Source organism: Ambystoma mexicanum, chromosome 3p, assembly GCF_040938575.1.
Source record: "Ambystoma mexicanum isolate Mex_15411 chromosome 3p, UKY_AmexF1_1, whole genome shotgun sequence".
In the NCBI taxonomy this organism is placed as follows: Eukaryota; Metazoa; Chordata; class Amphibia; order Caudata; family Ambystomatidae; genus Ambystoma; species Ambystoma mexicanum.
Window position 1 is genome coordinate 359,069,558 of NC_090925.1, and position 26,824 is coordinate 359,096,381.

A 26,824-nucleotide genomic window follows, 5' to 3' on the forward strand; every position below is an offset into this window, starting at 1 on the left:
AGGATGCCATAGGGAGGCACAGTCACAAAAGAAGAGTAGATACTAGACATGACATGACGCGACACTGACTAAAGAAATAAAGTATGCTTTTGGCATGACAAGAGGACCTTTCCAACAGCCTATATCCATTCTGGAAAGTGGCCCACACGGACTCCATGAAACTAGGGTACTACACCGCAAAGGCATACGAAAGAACCCCTCTGAAGCTGCACACACCATTGGGAGCCCGCGACAAAAAGGAGGGTGCAGTAGTATGAGCCTGTGCAGTTTGCAGAATGATGAATAAGGGATTGGGAACACGGGCAACCTGCCCACCACAACGTGACGGACAGACAATGTGAAAAGGTGGGCTTGAAACGTCATTGATGCGCTCAATCACATAGAACATACATGCCGGTGCTCTGTGGCCAAGGTAGCCTACTTTCCGAAACTAATTGATAGCCACTTCATTCAAGATGTAACAAGCCCGAAAGACCGCAAAGAAATTCGAATAAATACTTCTGAGATAACATTGGAAAGCCAGTGAAAGAAGCAAGCACAGCTGGTATTATTTGAGTTTACAAAGCTCTCATTTGGCTTATCAAAAGGAAATGTCTTTCTTAACCTTGTCAGCATGGTGCTTCCGTTCATAAAAGTCTCCCATTATCGGAAATCGCTTCTGTTTCCCAGATATACATTCTAAGTGGTCAGACCAATCTTTTTCACAAAATGGCTTGCAAACACTTCAGTACTTTAGGGGTGCCAGTAATATAGAATGAACGACCTGCTCCACTTCCAACGAGAGAAGGAGTGCAGGCCTTATTGAACAGTCTCAAAGCAGGAGTCATACAGACGGTTCAGGCCATGGAGAGGTTGATCGTCATTGTGATTACCACCAGAACAAAAGAGCGCAGCAAACTATGCAAGTGAATAGATCTACAAAGCTTGTATCGCGTATACAACACTTTTCTGCTGCCAAATATCACAGCAATAATGCTATCATTGGAGGAGCACAGATAATAACAGAATTAGATGTAACAGGGTTCACAATTGCTGGGAGCTATTTGTTTCCTGGGTAAAGCTTGGAAGAGCCTAGTTAGCTTAAAATCAGCATCTACCAGGAGCTACTTTTGGCTCCCCAAGCCAACTGGTGGCACAAACATATATTCAACTGACATTTTTGTTATGCCTCTCTGGATTTGTATAAAAGGTGCACCAGGTAATCGCTACAAAACATTTAAAGCATAACTGGTACATGTACAAAGTATAGTTTTCCTTTCATGCGGAAGTTGGATTAGTGACACAATATGTATTCGTTTCCCATTCTGCAGCAGCAGAAAAAGCAAGTGAGGTGCCATCACAGAAAAAGAGGTAATACGAGAGAAAAAGGTTGTGGCAGTAAAGAGACTCACATCAGAGATTACAGGATTGGAGGTTACAGAAACAGGTGTGGTGACTGAGTTATGGATGTAGAAGCAAAGATGAATAGTGACAATATGAGTGGCTGCGGCAAGACAGAGGAACCAACTGAAAGATTCTGAAACAGAGCAAAAGACGGAGCAACATAGCAATCGAAAAAGCTATTTATAGCATGTGCATTGTTTGGTGCAATGTGGACAAGGCTGGATGCCATGAAGCAGATGTCCATCAGGTGCAGCATCTGCAGGCAATCGGGGACAGTGTCCAGGGATCATCCAGGAGGATTTCCCTGGACCGCCATTGCCGGCAGCTCTCAGTCCACCGCTGCCTTCACCTCTGTTGGTGAGGGAGCACACTGAGGGCATGTCAGCCTTTGCTGAGACCCTCCATTCCTGCATGCTATTGACACTACAGCACATCCGTACCAGGAGTCTGAGCCCTCCACCACCCCCACAGAGGGATCGTTGCCCAGCACCCCAAGGCGCCGCTCCTTGTGTCATCTAGCACCAACAGTGCCCGAGCAGATTGACAAGGTCAAGAGGCCACAGAAGTGACATTTCATGGCATTCTGTACCTAGGTAAAAGGGAGGTGGGAGGGCGTGGGTGTTGGGGAGGGTTTGCTGGGGATGGTGTGTTGTGGAGTGGTGTGTTGGGGATGTCTTTCTCAGTTAAGCATTAAATGCTTGTTCACTTGAAGCAATGCTAGGACATTCCTTAATGTTTGACTCTGATATATTCAATGCATGGCTATCTACAAAGGTGAGCAGCATATAATTATCGATGTGTTCAGAAATAATTGTCGATTAGTTCTTGTTGCATCAGGCAACCATCCCTTTCCTCTTCCTGCTCACTGTGTGGCAGCACTGCACCTGCAGGTACTAAGTTGTTGTCTTCTGGGGTTGCATGTCCTCAACAGGGGGCAGCAGGACATTTCACTCGAGGCAGATGTTGTGCAACATAGAACAGGTAAGAAATATTCGTCCAACCTTCTCTGGCCTGTACACCAAGGCCCCTCCATTACGGTGTAGATACTGAAAAACGACCCTTCAGCAGGCCAAAGGTCCACTCTACACACAGCCTAGTCCTGACGTTAACCTCATTGTAGGCCACCTTCTGTTGCGTACATGGATTGGCCACAGGTGTCATTACCCATGGTTGTTGGGTGTATCCATAGTCACCTGCAAGGGCAAAGATCACATATGTCAGTCACAGTGCAATGTGGATGTGTTGCTTTTTGTGAAGGCTTGTAGATGGACACTATGTGCATGCATTTTTCCAGATTTGTCGTACAACATGATTAACCATCGCAATAATTGCATGCAAGTCATTTACTGTGGGGGAACATATGCATTGTCATGTTAACACCATTTACACATCTTAAGAACAGCACTCGTAGCTTTTATGGTCTGTGATTGGCATGACGCTATGCATTTTGTCTGTGTTGGGCCTGTTCGATGCTACAATGCATGTGCCCTGATGGGTGATTAGTTGTTCTTGCTCAGGTGTGTGGTGTCTGAGCTACTTCCATTATGGCTTTACATACATGGTTACCGGAGTGCATTGCATTACTTTGTGCCAATCTTGCATTGTCTTAGTGTAGTGTTTAATTGTGACAGTCGATATTTAGGTAAGTGTTCAGTTGCATTGTGGTTCCTGCTGTCCTCCATGTGCATATTGCTTGCCTGTTGGGGCAATATGCATTGCTGACATACTACTGCATTGTCCTGCATGTCCTAGACCTGTGGGTTGGTGGCTGTCATTTGTGGGGTGAGAAGGCAGATCCTGCATGTACAGGGCCTTGACAGGGCATGCATTGTTCAGTTGTGGTAATATTCCCTCCCCTTTCACATACCATTTCACTGATGCTGCAAGACCAGTTCAAGTCAAGGCACTTGTACTCACCTAGTATCCATGTCCATTGGCCTCTATGGCTCTCCATGTATGCAAGTAGTGTGCTGCTCCGCAGGACAATAGCATTGTGTGTGGAACCAGGGAAGCGGGCACAGCAGTGTGTGATCACAAGGTCAGCATCACAGGTGACCTGGACATTCATGGAGTGTTACTGCTTCCTGTTGCAGTATACCTCTTTGGATGCCTGGGGGCAATGGAACATGGGTGCAGTCTAGAGTGGCAAATATGTTGGGCAGGTGGGCTGCTGCGTAGAAATGGGCCTTTGTTACATTCATCTGTGCTGGGGCAGGAGGAAGGGAGATGTAGCGAGAGGCATGGCTCAGAAGTGCTTCCAGCACCTGCTCAAGCAAAAATGAAAATGTGGCCGTGCAACATGCCTACAGGTAGGTGCCAGTTGTGAAGAAATGGAGAATCGACACAAGCTTCAGCAGTGGGGGTAAGGTTGTTCTAATGGTAATCCCACTCTTATGTCATCATGGATCGGGGTGAGTAGCTCAACAATTGTCTCCCTGATCATCGGCACAGGGCATCAGCTGGATATCAGTTAATATCCAGGGTGAGGGCCTGACCCGGGGAATGTGCGCTCGCCTTGAATGGCGTCTCCTCACCTTCTCTGCTCCCTGTGCTGCTGTTATTGCCTCTACACCTCAATGTGGATCAAGAGCAGCTGCATGTCCCTGTTAGCGACAGCTACTGGCAACATTTTGTTGGAAAGTGTGTTTGGGGAAGGTGTGCGCCTTATGTATCCTTTCTGAGTGGTTTGGGTGCACCTGTGGCTTGATTTCCATCACCTGTATGCATTTACCTCCACCTTTTACCTCCACCTTTTTGGTGGAGGTAACTTCACTGTGTTTTTGGCAAAATTACTGCCCGTTTATGGTGGTATTTCAGCAGTATTTCAACTTGTGATATGGCTGAATTACCATTTGCAATCTTGGCAGCAATTCCACTAGGGCTAATTCTGCCAGCGGAATTAGTTCCAACTCCTGATTGAGTGGTATGGTAAAACTCTGCTACTTTTACCGTATACCACCAACCTCATGATGAGGCTGATAGGCCCCTTTCCTATGGCGATGGCCATCTGTTTCTTTTCTCAGGAGATTGACGTTGCAGAAAACGCACAGTCCATCTCCTGAAAAAAAGAATTAAACTATTTGCACCCAGGGCAAACCCAGGGTGCGAATAGCTATCGCCCCCTTGTCGGGGATGCATGCATGGCCAGTAATGGCCCGCAGCCCTTGCTTCAATTGCGCCTGCCGAGGCTCAGCATGGTGGGCCGTTACTGACCCTGTATGTCCCCCGACTCTGGGGTGATTGCTATAATAGCTCCTGGTTAAAGATGAGTACATTTTAATTATTGTTTCTCAATTTTGTCAGTAAGTACACCCTATGATGACAAATTAAAAAAACAAGGATCCATGGTTAAGGAGCTGTGTACACCATCTGCTGTACACTGAGGTTCAGTGGTATATGTGGATGTGACCACTTTCTTCAGTGCTGCGGTCCCCCTCTGGGCACCGTAATCATGTTGAAGCAGAAACTGGCTCCTGTGCCCTCAGTGCGCAGTGCCGCACCTAGCCTTAACTCCCTTGGGTCGTGGTGACCTCTTCGTTTCTGGACTGTTGAGTAGTCCTGATTACCTTCAATTTCGTCTCTTGTTCGGCGCTCGAGACTCTGGGGGTGCAGGAGCCAGTTTCTGCTTCAACCTGATTGCGGTGCCCAGAGGGTGGCCACGGCCCGGACAAAAGTGGTCACATCCACATATACCACTGAAACCAGTCGGCCCAAGATAGGGGTTCCTGTGGCTTCCTGAGCTCCCAGGAGCTCGCACTAGAGGAACCTCAGTGTACAGCAGATGTTGTTCACAGCTCCTTAACCCTGGAGCCTTGTTTTTTAGTCGTAAAACAGGGTTATTAAAAGCAATAATTTGAACCCTGTATGCCTTCTGACCCTTTTTGGGGCTTGGCTAACAAGGCCTCCAAGGTGCTTTTAAACTAGCTATTTCCGCAGTCCTTCCTTCACATTGCTCCTACAAGTGAGGGCAAGCCTCTTCTTCTGTCCCATAACCCTAGATAAGCGGCACACCACCGCATCCTAGGGATTAGCAATCTCATGAGGGCCCAGTAAGAATGGCTGGAGGGCAACATAGGGTGTACTTACTGACAAAATTGAGAAACAATAATTAAAATGTAAACTGTTTCTGTAGTGTGTGAACGTGTTGGGGTATAGTTAAAGGTTAGCTATCCACCCCAGTCCCCAAGTGTGTTACCTAAAAATGAGTAACTCCTGGGCAAAGTAAATTCCAGACACCTAGGAGCTACTTCCAGCTCCTGCGTCCTGAATATGAATTTCGACCCCTGACAAGTGCATATCGGCAAGTAAAACTCCATCCTAAACCCAAGCAACTCATAACCTTGTAACCTCATTTGGTACTTAAAAGTACATAAGGATGCCATTTGGCCTATGATTAGTGGAATCAGTATTTCAAAGATTGATGACAACATTTCAAGGAGTTCCCAAAGTGAAACATTTCCGAAAAGACATTCTGTGGTACATGGCACATATATCAAGTATACAACAGAATACCAGAAGATGTTTTAACCAGACTAGAAACGTGTGAGTTTCATCTGCAAAAAGGGCACATCTGTGCTCATGCAGGACAAGTTAGACTTCATAGTACATCTAATGTCAGCAAAAAGGATCGAGCCAAAGGATGGTCTGGTGAAAGGCTAAAATGAATTCCCAGAACCCGAAGATAACATCCAAAGGGCCTCATTACCAGAATGGTGATAAATTTGGGCAGTAATTCTGCCAGACAGAATTACTGTTACTGCTGTAATTATGGATGGATTATCGCCAGAATATAGGTTGACGGTAGTGCGCATGAACCACCGGCAGTAAGAGTAATTCAGCCACACTTCATCGCAATTACTGTTACCGCTTGGTACCGCTGTCGGAAATAGCATCATTTCATGACTGGGAAGCTCAGCGGCGGCCATAAACGCAATCCATCTTCAGTCCACCATTTCCTTTGCCATCCAGCTTCCAAACTTTGTAGAAATATGCCAGGAGACAAGGGGGAGACGAGCGTGCCAGAATTGAGGGTCTGCAAACCCAAATTCAGGGAGGCAGAGCTGCTGGTAATGGCAGGCGCTGTGGTGGCCAATGCTGATGATCTGAGGCAAATCAATGAAAAACATGTGTCCGCTGCAAGAGCACAATATGGGCCAACATATAAGGGACAAGGTAGTGGCAGTGGCAACTGTGCAGCCAGATGTGGAAGATTGCAGAGGTGGCATTCCACAAGGCGCGTATACGCAGCCTCCTCACCACTCATCACTGTGAGATGACTGCAAGTGGGGGTGGTGCAGTGGATCCACTGCAGTTTACCCCCTGGGAGGAGAGAGTGGCAAGCATCCTTCACATGGAAGGGATAGAGTGAATTGGAGCAGCAGAGACTGGAGGAGGAAGCCAACCAGAACCAGGTGAATACAAAAGCACACAATGGAGCATTGAAATGTGAAGGCAGGGCTTCTGTTGCAGTCAGCATTAAAGGCATGGTCTAGTAAAAAATGTTATTGTCCCTACGGGTCGGCCATGTTTTTTAAGCCTAAGTGGCTCGATTTTATAAAACTTTCCTATGGACCTTACCCGAGTTTTCGTCCATTAAACGCACGCGAAAACAAGCACCAGGGAGCCGGCATTTTCTGATAATCCTATCTTTTCCCCGATCGCCCTGGCTGACCTGCTTTTGCGGCACTAAATCAATTCCCCCGCCCCTGAGCCTGTCATCAGCAGACTCGTACCGCCCATTTCCCAACGCCAAAGCACGTCTCGTGTCAACATTCACTGCGCTTCAGCTAATGACGTGTTGCCATGGAAATGGCAGGACGCCTCTTTCCTCAATAAATATAAACAGACCGTTTCACAACACACAGCAGCAGATTTTCGATTCCATTCCTCTCTCTGTGTTACTTTGAGTATTCTGTGACTCGTTTCAGTGCTCTGGTCAGCTACCTTCGCCGCTTGTAGCCCGTGTGAACAGATACCAGTACCACCGCTATAAATTATTTTAGTTTGTTTAACACACAATGGCTACAATAATGCCCTACATGTACGAGCCCGAGTATACCGAGGAAGAACTACTGGAAAGGGAAGCACACGAAAACGATGGGGATTCGGACGGCAGTTGGCAGGACGAATCAACAGATGAAGAGCCTGGGCCTAGTCGAATGGATGGCGTCTCCACCTGGTGCACATGCAATCGGTGCAAGCTTATGCCAACTGAGGACGAGAACTGCTGCTGCCGAGAAAACTCGGGATGCCTGGCCTACATTTCGGAAGGCGAGCCACGACCGCAATGCATCACCGAGCTGCCAGACTTCAGGGCAGCCTGCCTCACACGGGCCGTGTTGAGAATAATGATGGTGCTTATGCACGAACTTCGCGCAACTGTTCGTCCTCGTAATCCGAGTAACGAGTACGTATACTCTGCTTGTCATGCCACTCCTATTTCATGTTCTTCTACTATATCCAAAATTACATCTACATATCACTGTAACGCATGTAAGTCGTTCAATAGTGTGCATTGTCTAGATAGCATTTGTCTGTGCAGAATGCCATTAGTTACAAGAATTGTCATTGACAACAAACGTTTATTAAACTTATCTTGGTCATTTAAAAACAGTTTGTTTTATTCCTTTTCACAGGTGGTACAGGCTGGTGGCCTATCGTTCCTTTACATGGTGGCTCCACGGGAGGCTTGGACACCGCGTTCGAAGAGTTTGCCTGTGCCGTTTGTGCCATTAGAGAAACGTTCCCGAGTGACAGCGGTCAGTACAGGGGATTTTCTCTCGCTGTGCTGCAACCTGACCTGTATAAATCTTTAAAGTCTTGTATTTTTTTGTCATGAAAATAAGATACAAAATAAAACACCACATATATTTTAACAACGTTTGTTTCGATTTTTTAAATGAATCAAGTATGTCTCCATTCAAGGATGGACGTCAGACATCTGTGCTCCGAATGGGTGAAGGTCTGGTCGCTGTGAAGCAGGGTGGTCACTATCTATCTAAGCTAACATAACATATTCTCGATAATGCATGCACTAAATAACACTTGTTCAAAGTCTTTCAGTAGGTTATGTCTCTATAAAAGTCACACATATACCTATACTAACAATTACCATTGGATTATACAGGCCTTAGGGTCTTGACCACTATAATACACCGGTTGAAGTGTGGGTCTGTGCTCACAAGAATCTCCGGTATGTGGCATTTGTTATTGATAAGCAACGATATACTATATATTGATATAAAGGCGGTTCGCGCCAGTGGATGAGCGCTGGCATGAGGGGCTGTCGGGCGCGAAAGGCCAAGGTGCCAAACTACATGTACACTTCAAAAGGTGTCCCACGCCAAGGGGCCATCGGTCACATGGCCTCCTCAGACCCTGTGTCTCCAGCCAGGCCTCCCCTTGAAGCAGGCCACCCCCTTGCAATCCACATAAGTGTGTCTCCATTCAGCAGTCTTCCTGTGCCTTATCTGCACGCCCCAGGGCCATCCATCCCACCCCCCTGTATCAAAGGCGGTTCGCGCCGGTGGATGCGCGCTGGCATGGGGGGCTGTGACGTGCGCAAACGGCCAAGGTGCCAAACTACATGTACACTTCAAAAGGTGTCCCACGCCAAGGGGCCATTGTTCACATGGTCTCCTCAGACCCCGTGTCTCCAGGCAGGCCTCCCCTGAGGCAGGCCGCCCCCCTAATACCACGACATACATACGTCATTCATTCACAAACACACCCCAGTTTCTAATACTTTAAAAACCGCTCGATATGTCTCATGAGAACATCTTTGTGCTTTGCAAGTCAACTCCTGAACGTGCTACCTGGGAACCACTGAGATCTATGCTAATCTGCTCGTCGTCGTGCTATCCGTGAACTTCTGTGACTGCTTCGAGCATACCCATCAGTGCGCTACCTGTGGCCATCCACCTATTCTCCCGCAACATACTGCTCTGCTTGCTGAATCCAACTGTTTGTTGGTCAAGGTAAGGCCATGTATCCTGGTCATATTTCGCAGATTTTTAAATTTCTATCTATTTGCGAGTAGAGTACCCAATAGTGCTATGTTCATTGGTCTCATTGCTATTGACTTGAGTTTCCATTGCTATGCTATCAATAGATCTATTTATTTTCATCTGTGTCAATTGTCATCGAATTTTATCCTTCGGGGGTCCAGTCTATGATGTAAGCATGTTTCCTTCTCGTGCAATACAGAACATCCAAGGGATGAGTCACATGTTCAGTTTTTAGTCACATCATGTATACATTTCTGCAACGTATGCAAATACTAAGCCGCACATAATGAACTGGTATAGTTCCTGCGACCAAAACAAACCTTGCATTGATAATTGTATGATTCATTTACTTTTGTATCAAATCTTTATTCTTGAAGATTGTATAATAATGTCGATATTTACTTTTCAGATTTATCAACAATGCCTGCCTGTTCGATTAGCGGTTGCCCTTCGAAGACCCATGCGAAATCTGAAGGCACTACAATGCATGTATTCCCGAAAACTGTTGATCGAATAAGAGGATGGGTCAGACATTGCGGATATCCACTGGATGAGCTGGAAAGTAGAGTCCAACAAGTCTTACAGGACAAGAGGGGTGATCGATACCGCATCTGCAGCCGGCACTTTTCCTTGGACATGTACACAACATCTTGGGTAACAAAGAAGAATAAACGGTGAACGACACAGAAATTGCTCAAACGCTATTCCCACTCTATTCGTCCACATTCCGCCACCGGTGAGTAAAGTGTCCGGATTTAGCTTTAGGCCTTGGGGTAGTGTGTAGGTATCCGAATGGATTAATTGATATTGTAGGTGTTCTATCCCTTGTAATAATTTCGATATTGATATGATTGTATAGTTTTTTGAATAATGACATTTACCAATATATTCTTTTTCGATTTCATAACCCACAAACGCAATGTATATATATGGGAACAGGGAACTGTGCTGTATTGAGCATTTTACAAGTATTCTGTCGCCTTACATGGCTATTTTTAATAGTGGCATTTCATTATCAATCATTAATTTACCTTTACAACTTCTTGACTATCCCTTGAATCTGAAGCAAGAACATTCTACATCCTTGACGTGGTCGCAGTTATCAACCACTTCTAACGCATATCAGGTAATCTTACTAGGCTAATCCGCTACAGACCTGTTTTATGCATGTCAAGTAATATTTTTATTTTATCGTGTAATCATTTTACCGAATGTTTGGTTAGTGCTTTTCAATTGATATACACCTTAGTTATCATCCACTGGTGTTTGTTTTCGGTTATAATTAGTGTTATCCATACTAATGCAAGTACTGTCTTTCAGGGAGATGCTGAAGTGTACGCCACATCTACAACATTTCTAGATGTTCTTCAACAGCAGGAGGTATGGATACTGACAGCTCCATCGAGCGTCATCATCAGAGCTGGAAGTCTTGTCGTTTGATTGTTCTGCACAATGTTTCATTCGTGGTTAGCCGTTGATATGTACCTGTGCTGTCGACCCCAGGTGTGTGTTATGTTTTCACTATTGTAATCCTCACTAATGCAAGTACTATGTTTCAGGCAGTTGATGGAGCGTCAACCCCTGCACTTGATGCAGAGCCTGACATTCAAGTAATTCCAGGGGAAGTGGAAGCGGGACCATGCGTATACGAATCAGCGCAACAGCTTTCGGAAGTGCGCACTACATTTGCAACATCCATAGATATTCTTCAGCAGCACGAGGTATGGATAATGACAGCTCCATCATGCGTGATCATATAACGTGATTCCATTTGCTATACTTTCTTCCCTATTAACGCAAGTGCTGTGTTTCAGGGAGACGACGAAGCTTCCACTACAATCACAACATCCAATTTAGATGATGCAGATGTAAATAAATCGGAGAAATAAGTCGATGAAATGTGATCATATTTAGATTTTCCTTGATTCTTTTGGACAATGCATCATTTGCGGTTATCTCTTTATATGTACCTGTGCGTTCGACCCCAAGTGTATTGAAAACCATACTAATCCAAGTACTGTGTTTCAGGGAGACGACGGAGCTTCCACCACAATCACAACATCTCATTTAGATGATGCAGATGTAAAGTAATTGTTGAAATAAGTCGATGAAATGTGATCATATTTGGATTTTCCTTGATTCTTTTGGACAATGCATCATTTGTGGTTATCTCTTTATATGTACCTGTGCCGCCGACCCCAAGTGTGTGTTGTGTTTCCAATATTGAAAAGCATACTAATGCAAGTACTGTATTTCAGGGAGATGCGGATGCCTTCTCTCCAATACAACCATTCATGGCAGTCCATGCAGAGCCAGAGGTATGGATACTGACGGTTCCATCGAAATAGGTCATCACTGGTCGAATACTTGTTGTTTGATTGTTGCACACAAAGTTTAAATCGTGTTTGGCTATTGAGATGTACCTGTGTGTTCGTCCTCACGTGTGTTTTATGCTAACAATATTTTGATACATAGTAATGAAAGTACTATGTTTCAGGGAGACGATGGAGCCTCATTCCGTGCTGTCAATGCAGATACAGAAAATATAGTCGTTGCAGCGCAAGAGGAAGGGAGGACATGCGGAAACGAATTGGAGCTACAGCGTGCAGATGTTGAAGGTCGAGTCAAAAAAGTTGCAAAGAAAAAAAAACAAAAAAAGGTTAGTTACAAACAGTTCATAACTTTAAAAAAATGTTTGTGCTGGGGGCTATTTTATGTTTTTCTCCAGTCAATTCTACTACACTCCATCTTGTGTTTAAACTGAACATCCCTTTTCCAATCTCTCCTCCAGTTACCCGGGGGTGTCAGAACTATACACACACAGACAGTGAAGCGAATGAGAGATGTGTCTTGCCAGACCGTGTACACTATGGAGGAACTATTAATTGAGGCGAGGCGTGTTCAGGCTCGAGATGCTCATGTCCAATGGCTAGAACATGAATTAACTGTGTTTGGAGACTACAGCAAAGTACATTGGACCATAGCTACAGTGCGACCGCACCACCACAAGAAGATGTTATTGAATGTATTGAAGATAGCTCTGAAGTAGTTGCAGATCTACACCCGCCAAAAATTTGCCACCAAAAAACCTGTCGACATTGTTGTGTTCTCCCATCAATGTTGAAGTAATAGATGTTGAAATGACAGAGAATGAACCAGCCGCAGCATCCATAGACCCATCAGAACTTGATATCAGCGATATTACTTTCCAATGTGTTGAAATCTCCACAACGTCAAAGGCCGAAAACAACGTTGACGCAGGATGACAGTCAAATGAAAGAGAGCAAATACATTGTATTCAACAGTTGTTTGATGGAAATTATAAGCATGCTGAAATGTGTGCATTCCATTAGAGGGAAAGTATGTGGGAAGCCATTGATTAATGTGACTCGTCAAATAAAAGGCAGTAACGTCAAAATAAATGCTGCCTGTAGATTAAATCATAGGTTCTCATGGTCTGCACAACCGATGCTGGGGAAACTGCCAGCAGGCAATCTACTGTGTGCAGCTGCATCACTTTTTAGTGGCTCCAGTTTTAGAAAGTTGGAGGCTTTCTTTCAGTTTGTGGGACTCCATTTCATTTCTAAAGCGCTGTACTACATATACCAACGTGATTATCTGTTTCCGGCCATTAGTGATGCTTGGAAAATTGAACAATTGTCTCTAGCAAGTACATTCGAAGGCAAACGATTCAGGCTAGCCTGCGATGGACAGTGCGACAGCCCTGGATTTTCTGCCAAGTACTGCACCTACCACTTTCAGGACATGGATAGTAAGAAAATTGTGAGTTTGGTGGTCCTGCAGGTAACGCAATGTACATCCTCAGTGGCCATGGAGAAACTAGGTTTAATAAAATCAGTGGAATATCTACAATCGAGGGGAATGCACATCGACCCCATAGCCACAGATAGACATGTTTCAATTGCCAAGACAATGAGAGAGCAGTTCCCACATATTAAACATCAATTTGACGTATGGCATCTTGCTAAATCAATCAATAAGAAAATCTCGGCTGCAGGGAAAAAAAAAAAGGTTTTGAAAGTATTTTGCAGTGGTCACATTCTATCACCAACCATCTTTGGTGGAGCTCAAAAACATGTGAGGGGTCAGTGGAAATACTACTTGAAAAATGGCGGTCACTGATGCACCACTGTACCAACATTCACCGCTGGACAGCAAATGAACATTTCTACCAATGTGAACATGGCCCTTTGTCCCCAGAGGAGGCGCGGAAGAAGAAGTGGTTGATTCCATCTTCACCGACACACAAAGCCATTGAGAAGATTGTTTTCGACAAAACTCTATCAAGAGATTTGAGAGGACTGACATAATTCTGTCACACAGGAGATTTGGAGGTTGCTGTGTTAGAGAAGCACAGATATGGAATTTTGGACGTTTCTGTGCAGAGCAGTGATCCATTGCCACCGAACATTGCGACTGTGCCATGCCCACCCGAAGCACAGCTGATTGTGAAGTACAAATCCCGGTTTAAATAATTGCAATACGATTGTCTTTTTGTAAATAAATGTTATTGTACAGTGTACCTGTAAACCTAACCCCTACCTTCACCATCATGGGTGGCGAACATGCTGCGTGTCATCTTTGAATTCTCTCTATTCACCTCACATATGTGTATGTATATATTTTTCTCATGTCTCATCTCATGTAAATGCTGTGCACTGTTAACGGAGGGGAGGCTTGCGTATTGCAAATAATAGAACAAACAAACAAACAATAAATCTCACTTTTAACTCCACTCCTGTGGTACTTTATACTTTCCCTGACCTTCCGCCAAAAATTAAATGTCTCAATTTGGGCTGCAAAGCTCGCAGACAACGGGGATAAAATTGGGGCACTTGGAACGCGCCAGCCAAGCGGGCTGTGGCATTTGGGAGAGAAGCCAGTTTGCATTTGCACATTGAGGCGCACTACATAGACGGATTCTAAACTTCAAGTTCTCACAGATGCCTATACTACGTGATGTTGCAAATAAAGAATGCGAAGGACAGCTCCCAGATGAGGCCCACAAGTCGCACTGGAAGGATAAGGGTCTATTGTTTTTTGACCTTGAGACAGGGACCATGCCGAAAGAACTACATTTGAAGGGAGTGCGCAATAACGTAAGAGACGATAAGGCAGAAAATTCAGAAACTAGACCGAATTTCATTTTAGGTCAGTATACGAAAAATCGTTGTCAAGAGCACGGGCCGTTTTACAGACTGCATTACGAAGAGACACAATGGAAATTTCAAATATAATGTGAGTAAATCTTTACACGCTTTTATACCGGAATGAAGATTTAATGAATGGATGCATGAATAAATGAATGAATGAAGAGCTAGGAAAAGCAAGTAAAACTGTTCGTAGTGGGCACATGGGCATGCAGGTCCACTGGTCTCACCGATCTCGGTCCTTGGCCCAGCCACTTTTCCCTGCACTGCCTACCTGCACTACGGGACTGTCTCTGTATCATTCAGCCCCTTTTCCCGGCATTTACCTTGCACTTGCCACCAGCTGGCCCTATTATTTAATTTATATTCAATTAACCATGTACAGCCCTTCCCCATGCGCGATCAGAAAGACACCTGGCCTAGTAGGATCGTTGTCTGTCTGCCCTTGTTCCCCACCTGCCTCGTCACGCCTAGAAACACTTGAGTATAGGCGCGTTACAAATGCCATATCATATCATTCCTCACGCATGTAGAGTAACTGTCGTTTATCATTGTGTGTTGGCCTCAATTTATCTCGTTACTTTTCGCATTGATTTTAGAGACGAACATACTCCATTGAACTATCCTTGCAAGCAAATAGTTTCTGATCGGCCGTAATAAATAAAATGAGTATTATTAATGAAGTTCGGCTACCGAGACTAATTATCATTTTTTTGTTTTCATAACAGGTATTTGATCCCATTCTGCCACTGCCATCTGTTTGAGACACCGGCGGATGGATTCTTCAGCAGACACCTGCAGCTTCGTGTCAACAACTGGAGCACGATCACCATAATATGGGACGATCGCCAAGGGCCCACATGCCCTTACGCTGTACTAGTGGCTAGAAGCAACATAACAACCTTTAGGCTGGACTAGTGCCTAGTTGATGGAACAACCTTGCGGTTCACTGTGCTTCCAAAGTGATTCTTTTTACGAAAATGAACACCCTGTGTACCATAAAGGGACAGCGCGTGACTCAAGATGAACCGGAACAGTTATTGCGGATACAGATAAAAGAAAATAAATGGCTTCCGGAGTGCATATGGCAATTGCTGAATATTCTCTAAACACATTTAATGTCAAATAAATGTACTTTACCAAATGTACCTTGTTGCTGTTTCATTTTAAAGTACAGTTTCATATTCCGAATTGTGGCGCGCTGTGTTGTGAGTTGATCTGTGTTGGTTTCCGGGTTCTGTGTGGAGTTGCGCAGAAGACGACTGGGCGTGTTTGCCTACGCAGCACAGTAACGTCATGGGGAGAGGCGGGGAATATGAATGTTTTGATAATGTCAGGCTCAGGGGCGGGGGAATTGATTTAGTGCCGCAAAAGCAGGTCAGCCAGGGCGATCGGGGAAAAGATAGGATTATCAGAAAATGGCGGCTCCCTGGTGCTTGTTTTCGCGTGCGTTTAATGGACGAAAACTCGGGTAAGGTCCATAGGAAAGTTTTCTAAAATCGAGCCACTTAGGCTTAAAAAAACATGGCCGACCCGTAGGGACAATAACATTATTTACTAGACTATGCCTTTAAGCTAACGCACAGTTGACAGTGTTGATGTTGAGTACCTTGCTGGCTCACCACCAACAATTCCACCAGAATACGTATGACGACCCATTCCATGTGTACAAGTATGTATAACTGGGGGGATGGTAGCCGCCGAAAGAATTAAACCATTCTTAAGTTGTAGAATGATGTGTTAATTACAGGGAACTGTGATGGTGTTAAAGATAATCACCCTAATCCCAGCATGCAAGTATTTCAAATTATGCTCACATTTAAGGTAATAACAGAATTGTTTTCCGAATAAATCATAACGACTGTTATCAACCCCTTAATTCAGGGGACATGTGTTTATTTACATGTATTGTAAATGAAAATCAAGTGGACAACATATATACATAAAGAAAAATCATTGTCATTATGTGTAATCAAGGACTGGAGACACTGTTCAGATCAAAGTCTACCCAAATCTAAACTGAGCGTAGGTCCTAGGATAGGAGTGGATAGCAATTTTGGATTTCCCAAGAGGTTACTTTCGTCATGAAAAACATTCTTAAAAACAATTGGTTCCAAATATTTAGACCGAAAAGGTTGATCATAGGCAATTTTACTGATTCTGCAGTCTTCTAAAAAGACATAGATAGATTGTAATGCATCCGGTATTTGCACATCTAATTTGTGATGCAGTGACGACAGACAAATTAACAACCAAATTTAGTACATTTTGTTGAGAGAGTGCCGGACAGCAAGCACAATAGCAACCAAAATTTAGTACCTTTTGCTAAGAGAATGCTGTTGTTAACTCTGACCATGACATCTGGGTTTAGGCAAAGAAGATGTTCCAAGTGCATTGTTCTTGGGGAGATCAGGGCCTAACCTTTTGGTTGTTAATCTAGCAGAATTTTGTTGTTTAAGGTGAGATATCACACATTGGTAGGGCGGTGGCCAATCCTTGGTGTACACCTAGACGTTTCACCATGTGGCAAAGAATGAAAAGTAATGTGATGATTGTAGGCATCAACAGACTGGTCGTCGCATGCACCCTTGACAGCCAAAAATGCACAGTGTCATGACCAGACTTACAGAAATACCCCCGGTGACAGGAAGTAATGCAGAATGTCATGACCAGAAACACAGAAATACCCCTGGTCATTCCCTATGCACTATGTCAGATGATGGTTAGGCCAGATTACCAGGCCCCGATACATGAGCCAACACACGCACCATATAGAATCCAAAAAGGTATCCACCCCATGAGTCAGAGTACCATCACAAGCATAGCAGGACACATAGGGCTGGACAGACACGCTCCAAAAATGTCCTAGGGCTGTATCCACCTGTGCCAATAACCCAGGGGGACACACCCCAAGCGTCACACCAGGGCAATGACACACATGCACCCTGCATCCGTCATAGGCCAGCTATGTAATGTTGAAGGTGCATTGTTAACCCACACCACAGTGCACTGTGCTCAGGACAGGCATGAGACACACATAGGTAGATGGGCCCAGGCCATTTGACCATTCCCTGTGTTCTGTGCATGTACCTGCCACAGTATACATGACAACTGAATCTAGGTCTTTCCTCCCATTACAGGCACACAAGGCAGCCAGGGTGAAGGTACCAGTGACATTGATGTAGTGCCTCCACATGCCGTTGCCATCAGTAGACAGCATAACTCCAAGCACCTCTTCGGCCACCCATTCACTCCAGACATCTGCAACAGCCACTGCCACCAGGCTGGCTGCCCCCACTTCTGTTGCTGCACCCATCACTACCCCAGTTGTAACACCGGCAATTCCCTTGTCAGTTGTACCACCCCTCACCTTAAATGCAAGGAGTGTGCCTGTCTCAAGTCATACAAGATTACTAATGGCGATCACTACCACCAGGCACCCTTTATCGATCTCCATCATCAGCTCTTTGTCACCGGTCATGGGATGGGCCTGGAATTGACCTGCCCCATTCCAGGCCACCCTCTCCAGGCCTTGGTTCTCCTGTCCTCAGTCCTCCCCCATTCCCTGTTGCTGTTAGCCTGCAGTCACTCACACAGTATGTTGATGGTGATGATGCTTCAGATGGTGACGATGCAGCAATGTTTGAGAGTGATGTCACACCCACCACCTCACCTGTTCACCCACCTGCTTCCCTGCCCAGTGATGCCTTATCTGCTGACAGGGAGAGGCTCACAAGAATGGAGCAGCGGCAGGTGAGGATAGAAGAGCTCAAAGTGCTCCACCTGCAGCATGTACAGCAAGGTGGGATGCTATGCAAGGGGCCTGTGAGGTGGCATCATGGAAAGTGACACAGACAATAGATTAAATATAACAAAAATACTTTTATTAACTTAAAGGTCAGTAAGGTGTAAGGCCTAAGTTACCCTATGATGAGGCAGGATTTCCCTGCCTAACAAAACTAAGGATAGTCTGTGTCAGTAAGTTCAATTTAAAAGTCTGTTTGTGTCCAACGCCTATGCTTGCCCTCACAACATCAAAACAATGTGTAGGGATGTCAACCATAAATTAAACACTGTTCCAAAAGTAAAGTTCTGAGCTATTTCCAGCTCAAGCGTATCCTTCAGCTTTTTCTCCTTAAATATCAAAACGTTCACCACAGTGTTCAAGTCACCTTCTCCTGGATTTAAGGTTATACAGTTTCACACCTTTTCAAATGTCAGGATACCTTCCCCAAGTTCAATATAGTTTCTTGGCAGCAAGTCTCAAGGTTGCATCACAGTTTCCAAATGTACCGCTCACCTGATTCCCGCAGAGGCGCCGGTCTTGACTGGGTGAATGCTGTATCTTCAAAGGTGATGTGTAACACACGGTTGGCTCTTTGGGCTGGACCTCTGTGCACTGTATGTCTGACTCGAAGAGTAAGATGTCTGCAGATAGAAAATATGGGATTAATGAACTGGGGTTATTGGGTGCCTCTCTCCTCTTCCCTTTCTCTTCTCCTGTAGAACCCCAAAGGTTAACACCCTCACCTTAGGTAAGTGAACGCCGAGCTCTCCTTCTGCCTCGGGGCAGGGTTCCGTAACCAGTTTCTTCACTGGATAAGGGTGCAGGCCTCTTGACCTCAGAGGACTGCTGTCCGTCGTTAACTGCACGAACGGTAACTTCTGGTCACTTCAAATGTCTTAAAAGTCTTTTGTAATGATATCTCTTGTTTTGCAGGGTTCCGGCGATGGCGGATGGCGGGCTGATGAGAGTTGAGGATCGAACCCGCGTGAGGAATAGAAGCGCCTGGAAGCACGTAAGTAAGCGCTTGTAGCCTGCTTCACGATGCGCACTAACTGTCCCTTTTATCTTGCAGGTACAAGTTCGGAGCTTTAGAGAAGCTGAAGGGTGCTGGAATACCCACTGGATTCGGCGTGGGAAGGAGTAATGGCACGTGAGCAATAAAGTTGCCCAATGTCTTTAAACGCACCTTCTTTTGTCTTTCAGATGTGGGATGCAGCGCCGAAGGCCTCCGGAGCGTGCGAAGAGCTGGTAAGCTTTTGTCTTTCAGATGCCGGAATGCAGTGCGAAGACCTCCGGAGCATGCGAAGAGTAGGTAAGCCTTTGTCTTTCAGATGCCGGAATGCAGCGCGAGGCGTTGGTGACAGCCGATGGACCAGGTAAGAGATGCGCTGCCACTGAAGACCGTAGTGCTAACCTGTTCTTTCTTTGTCTTTACAGGTGCTGCTGAAGACTGGATTCCAGGATGGGTAAGCCTTTGTTCCCTTAGGCCCAGGATCAGAAGCAGAAGACACGATGAGCGTTCTGCTGCAGAGAATGCAGAATAACGCAAAGCAAGATTCATCCATCGGGTGTGGTTTAAATAGCCTCCTGTAGTGCTTAGGTGTCTCCTTCCACAGCCACGCCTAAGAAAAGAGTTCCTGCTTTCCAGAAGAGTTCCAGTGTTCTGAACCTAGGGAGTGGCTCCTGCCCCACCCAACAGGAAAAGTAGTCCCAAACAGAAGAGGATCAGGGGTTCAACTGGCAGGTAAGTAAGCAGCATGGTCTGCTGCAGGTAAGTCCACCCAAGCATTATGAGCACGGCGCTTCCAGCGCTGGGACTGGGCATCCTTATGAGCCTGGTGCCACTGGCGCCAGGACAGGGTCCAAAAGGTCCCAATTGGGACTGGCTGGCACTCGGAACCGGGGTTATGGGTCTGCTTCCAAGGGAGTCGGGCAAGTCCTGATCTTTTGGAAGCAGAGATCATGACAGCACCCCCCCCCCTCAATGCCCCTCCCAAACCGGGCTTCTCCGGGGGTTTGGGCTTGTTAGGAAATGTTCGATGAAATCTTTTGATTAGACGAGGCGCGTGGACATATTCTGCAGGTTCCCAGGATCTTTCTTGGGGACCGTAGCCTTTCCAGTCAATCAGGTAAAATAGTTTAGATTTGGAGATCTTGGAATCCAGGATGCTTTTGACTTCAAACTCGAGTTCTCCATCAACTAGAATAGGTTTTGGAGATGTAGTTAGTCGGGTTTGAGGTTGCACGGGTTTTAATAGAGAGACGTGGAAGACCGGATGTATCTTCATGTGAGGGGGCAAGTCCAACTTGACCGCTACTGGATTTACTATGGTAGTGATGGAATAGGGACCAAGGTATCTTGGGTTGAATGTGCGTGGTCCTTTTAGAGGTAGATATTTGGTGGATAACCAGACTTGATCTCCTACTTGATATTGGGGGGCTTCCTTCCGATGTTGGTCTGCTCCTTTCTTGTATTGTTCTTTAGCCCTTTGAAGGTGAGAAACGGCTTGCTTAAAGGCTTGGGTGATTGTAAAATGCAGGTGGTATACTGCTGGTGTTCCAAGATCTTGGAGTGGATCCAACTCCGAGGTTCGAGGGTGACTACCGTATAAAAGAAAAAATGGGGTCTTCCCAGTTCCCGAGTGGACAGAGTTATTGTAGGCATATTCGGCTATCGAAAGGATATCTTTCCAAGTTTTTTCAGTTTGTTGTAGCATGCAGCGCAAATACTGTTCCAGAGTTTGATTGGTCCTCTCGGTTTGTCCGTCGGTTTGAGGGTGGTGGCTGGTCGAAAGTCTCACATCAATTTGAGCCGACCGACAGCAACTTCGCCAAAAATGAGAAATAAATTGACTACCTCGATCCGAAATTAGAACTGAAGGAAAACCGTGCAGTCGGACGATGTTTTCGAGAAATTCTCGGGCCAGAGTTGCTGCTGTTGGTAAGCCTTTGAGTGGAATGAAATGCGCCATCTTGGAGAATAGGTCCACGATTACTAGGATCGTATTGTATCCGGAGCATGGAGGTAGATCGGTGATGAAGTCCATAGAAAGCGTATGCCAAGGGCGAGGCGGGATGTCAATAGGGCGTAAGAGGCCGGCTGGTTTTTCCTTTTGACTCTTGTTTTGGGCGCATACTCCACAGGTCATTATAAAGTCTCTGATATCTTTTTTCCAAGACGGCCACCAGAAGTAGCGCTTGATCTTTTCTGAGGTCTTGGTCATACCGGGATGTCCTTCCATTAAAGAATCGTGATAACAAGAGATTACCTTTTTCTGTAAATCTGTGCTGGGCAGGTATAACCGTTCTTGGAAATATAATAGGTTGGCCTTCACCGTAAAGTCCTTTCCCTGCAGATGCCAATTCTGTATGTCTGCTGGAGTTACCAGTAGCCTGGCTTTATCCTTAACTTCCTCTATGGATTGTGTGGCGATTACACCTAGAATTCTTTGTTCGGGAATGATAGGTACAGGTTTAGGATTGATCAAATGTTCTTCCACTCCCATCCGAGAAAGGGCATCAGCTTTACCGTTTTTTGTACCAGGTCGATAGGTAATTATGAAGTCAAACTCGGCAAAGAATAGTGCCCAATGGAGTTGCCTAGAGGATTGAGCTTTTGCGGTTTTCAAATATTGCAGGTTTCGGTGATCTGTAATCACAGTAACGGTGTGTCGGGCCCCCAGAAGATAATGCCGCCAAGCCTTAAAGGCGGACTTGATAGCTAGAAGTTCCTTATCAGTAATAGTGTAATTGATTTCAGGAGGCGAGAATTTGCGGGACCAAAATGCCACGGGATGCAACTGATTGGTTACTGGGTCCTTTTGTGATAGAACTGCCCCCATGGCAAGGCTCGAAGCATCAGTTTCAACGATGTAGGGGAGTTCTGGGCGAGGATGTTTTAAGATCGGTGCAGAGATAAATCTAGTCTTCAAATTCTGGAAAGCTTGTTCCGCCTCGGTAGACCATTCAAAACGTTTGTTTTTCTTTAACAAGGCGGTGATGGGCTGGACTATTCGAGAGAATTCGGGGATAAACCTGCGGTAAAAGTTAGCGAAGCCTAACATGCTTTGAACACCTTTTACGGAGGATGGCGATGGCCATTTGAGAATTGCATCGACCTTCTTTGAATCCATACGCACTCCGCTAGGTAATAATATGAATCCCAAGAATTCAACTTCAGTCACGTTGAAAACACATTTTTCCAACTTAGCGAAAAGTTTGTGTTGACGCAATCTCTCGAGGACCATTTTCACGTGTTTCCGATGTTCAGTTTCCGATGAAGAATAAACGAGGATGTCGTCAATGTAAACAACAACACACACATCTATGAGCTCTCTGAGGACATCGTTCATAAAATATTGAAAGGCGGCCGGGGCATTGCAAAGTCCGAAGGGCATGACCTGATATTCAAATAGCCCATACTTGGTGCGGAAGGCCGTCTTCCATTCATCGCCCTCTTTTACTCGTACCCGCGTGAGGAATAGAAGCGCCTGGAAGCACGTAAGTAAGCGCTTGTAGCCTGCTTCACGATGCGCACTAACTGTCCCTTTTATCTTGCAGGTACAAGTTCGGAGCTTTAGAGAAGCTGAAGGGTGCTGGAATACCCACTGGATTCGGCGTGGGAAGGAGTAATGGCACGTGAGCAATAAAGTTGCCCAATGTCTTTAAACGCACCTTCTTTTGTCTTTCAGATGTGGGATGCAGCGCCGAAGGCCTCCGGAGCGTGCGAAGAGCTGGTAAGCTTTTGTCTTTCAGATGCCGGAATGCAGTGCGAAGACCTCCGGAGCATGCGAAGAGTAGGTAAGCCTTTGTCTTTCAGATGCCGGAATGCAGCGCGAGGCGTTGGTGACAGCCGATGGACCAGGTAAGAGATGCGCTGCCACTGAAGACCGTAGTGCTAACCTGTTCTTTCTTTGTCTTTACAGGTGCTGCTGAAGACTGGATTCCAGGATGGGTAAGCCTTTGTTCCCTTAGGCCCAGGATCAGAAGCAGAAGACACGATGAGCGTTCTGCTGCAGAGAATGCAGAATAACGCAAAGCAAGATACATCCATCGGGTGTGGTTTAAATAGCCTCCTGTAGTGCTTAGGTGTCTCCTTCCACAGCCACGCCTAAGAAAAGAGTTCCTGCTTTCCAGAAGAGTTCCAGTGTTCTGAACCTAGGGAGTGGCTCCTGCCCCACCCAACAGGAAAAGTAGTCCCAAACAGAAGAGGATCAGGGGTTCAACTGGCAGGTAAGTAAGCAGCATGGTCTGCTGCAGGTAAGTCCACCCAAGCATTATGAGCACGGCGCTTCCAGCGCTGGGACTGGGCATCCTTATGAGCCTGGTGCCACTGGCGCCAGGACAGGGTCCAAAAGGTCCCAATTGGGACTGGCTGGCACTCGGAACCGGGGTTATGGGTCTGCTTCCAAGGGAGTCGGGCAAGTCCTGATCTTTTGGAAGCAGAGATCATGACAGCACCCCCCTCAATGCCCCTCCCAAACCGGGCTTCTCCGGGGGTTTGGGCTTGTTAGGAAATGTTCGATGAAATCTTTTGATTAGACGAGGCGCGTGGACATATTCTGCAGGTTCCCAGGATCTTTCTTGGGGACCGTAGCCTTTCCAGTCAATCAGGTAAAATAGTTTAGATTTGGAGATCTTGGAATCCAGGATGCTTTTGACTTCAAACTCGAGTTCTCCATCAACTAGAATAGGTTTTGGAGATGTAGTTAGTCGGGTTTGAGGTTGCACGGGTTTTAATAGAGAGACGTGGAAGACCGGATGTATCTTCATGTGAGGGGGCAAGTCCAACTTGACCGCTACTGGATTTACTATGGTAGTGATGGAATAGGGACCAAGGTATCTTGGGTTGAATGTGCGTGGTCCTTTTAGAGGTAGATATTTGGTGGATAACCAGACTTGATATTGGGGGGCTTCCTTCCGATGTTGGTCTGCTCCTTTCTTGTATTGTTCTTTAGCCCTTTGAAGGTGAGAAACGGCTTGCTTAAAGGCTTGGGTGATTGTAAAATGCAGGTGGTATACTGCTGGTGTTCCAAGATCTTGGAGTGGATCCAACTCCGAGGTTCGAGGGTGACTACCGTATAAAAGAAAAAATGGGGTCTTCCCAGTTCCCGAGTGGACAGAGTTATTGTAGGCATATTCGGCTATCCAAAGGATATCTTTCCAAGTTTTTTCAGTTTGTTGTAGCATGCAGCGCAAATACTGTTCCAGAGTTTGATTGGTCCTCTCGATTTGTCCGTCGGTTTGAGGGTGGTGGCTGGTCGAAAGTCTCACATCAATTTGAGCCGACCGACAGCAACTTCGCCAAAAATGAGAAATAAATTGACTACCTCGATCCGAAATTAGAACTGAAGGAAAACCGTGCAGTCGGACGATGTTTTCGAGAAATTCTCGGGCCAGAGTTGCTGCTGTTGGTAAGCCTTTGAGTGGAATGAAATGCGCCATCTTGGAGAATAGGTCCACGATTACTAGGATCGTATTGTATCCGGAGCATGGAGGTAGATCGGTGATGAAGTCCATAGAAAGCGTATGCCAAGGGCGAGGCGGGATGTCAATAGGGCGTAAGAGGCCGGCTGGTTTTTCCTTTTGACTCTTGTTTTGGGCGCATACTCCACAGGTCATTATAAAGTCTCTGATATCTTTTTTCCAAGACGGCCACCAGAAGTAGCGCTTGATCTTTTCTGAGGTCTTGGTCATACCGGGATGTCCTTCCATTAAAGAATCGTGATAACAAGAGATTACCTTTTTCTGTAAATCTGTGCTGGGCAGGTATAACCGTTCTTGGAAATATAATAGGTTGGCCTTCACCGTAAAGTCCTTTCCCTGCAGATGCCAATTCTGTATGTCTGCTGGAGTTACCAGTAGCCTGGCTTTATCCTTAACTTCCTCTATGGATTGTGTGGCGATTACACCTAGAATTCTTTGTTCGGGAATGATAGGTACAGGTTTAGGATTGATCAAATGTTCTTCCACTCCCATCCGAGAAAGGGCATCAGCTTTACCGTTTTTTGTACCAGGTCGATAGGTAATTATGAAGTCAAACTCGGCAAAGAATAGTGCCCAATGGAGTTGCCTAGAGGATTGAGCTTTTGCGGTTTTCAAATATTGCAGGTTTCGGTGATCTGTAATCACAGTAACGGTGTGTCGGGCCCCCAGAAGATAATGCCGCCAAGCCTTAAAGGCGGACTTGATAGCTAGAAGTTCCTTATCAGTAATAGTGTAATTGATTTCAGGAGGCGAGAATTTGCGGGACCAAAATGCCACGGGATGCAACTGATTGGTTACTGGGTCCTTTTGTGATAGAACTGCCCCCATGGCAAGGCTCGAAGCATCAGTTTCAACGATGTAGGGGAGTTCTGGGCGAGGATGTTTTAAGATCGGTGCAGAGATAAATCTAGTCTTCAAATTCTGGAAAGCTTGTTCCGCCTCGGTAGACCATTCAAAACGTTTGTTTTTCTTTAACAAGGCGGTGATGGGCTGGACTATTCGAGAGAATTCGGGGATAAACCTGCGGTAAAAGTTAGCGAAGCCTAACATGCTTTGAACACCTTTTACGGAGGATGGCGATGGCCATTTGAGAATTGCATCGACCTTCTTTGAATCCATACGCACTCCGCTAGGTAATAATATGAATCCCAAGAATTCAACTTCAGTCACGTTGAAAACACATTTTTCCAACTTAGCGAAAAGTTTGTGTTGACGCAATCTCTCGAGGACCATTTTCACGTGTTTCCGATGTTCAGTTTCCGATGAAGAATAAACGAGGATGTCGTCAATGTAAACAACAACACACACATCTATGAGCTCTCTGAGGACATCGTTCATAAAATATTGAAAGGCGGCCGGGGCATTGCAAAGTCCGAAGGGCATGACCTGATATTCAAATAGCCCATACTTGGTGCGGAAGGCCGTCTTCCATTCATCGCCCTCTTTTACTCGTACCAAGTGGTAGGCTCCTCTAAGATCCAGCTTTGTATATATGCATGCTTTTCTGACTTGGTCCAGGAGTTCAGGGATCAAAGGTAACGGATATCTATTCTTAACGGTGATCTGGTTCAGGGCGCGATAATCTATACAAGTTCTAAGGTCCCCTTCTTTTTTTGGAACGAAGAACAAAGCTGAGGAAGCAGGGGACTTGGAAGGACGAATAAACCCATTCGCTAGGTATTGATCCAGGTATTGTCGGAGGTGAAGATTCTCAGGCTCGGTGATGGCATAAATTCTACTACAAGGAGGAGTAGATCCAGGTATCAGGTCTATCTGGCAGTCATAAGACCTATGAGGAGGTAGAGAGTTAGCCTGATCCTTCCGGAAAACATCTTGGAATTCTAGGTATTCAGGAGGTAACTGAGGAGCCTCCGAGGAAATTGCTGCCAGTGCAACACCAGGTCGAGGGTGACAAGTAGAGACACATTCTGGAAACTGAACCGTTCTTGCTCGCCAATCGATCTGAGGATTGTGCTTCTCTAACCAAGGAA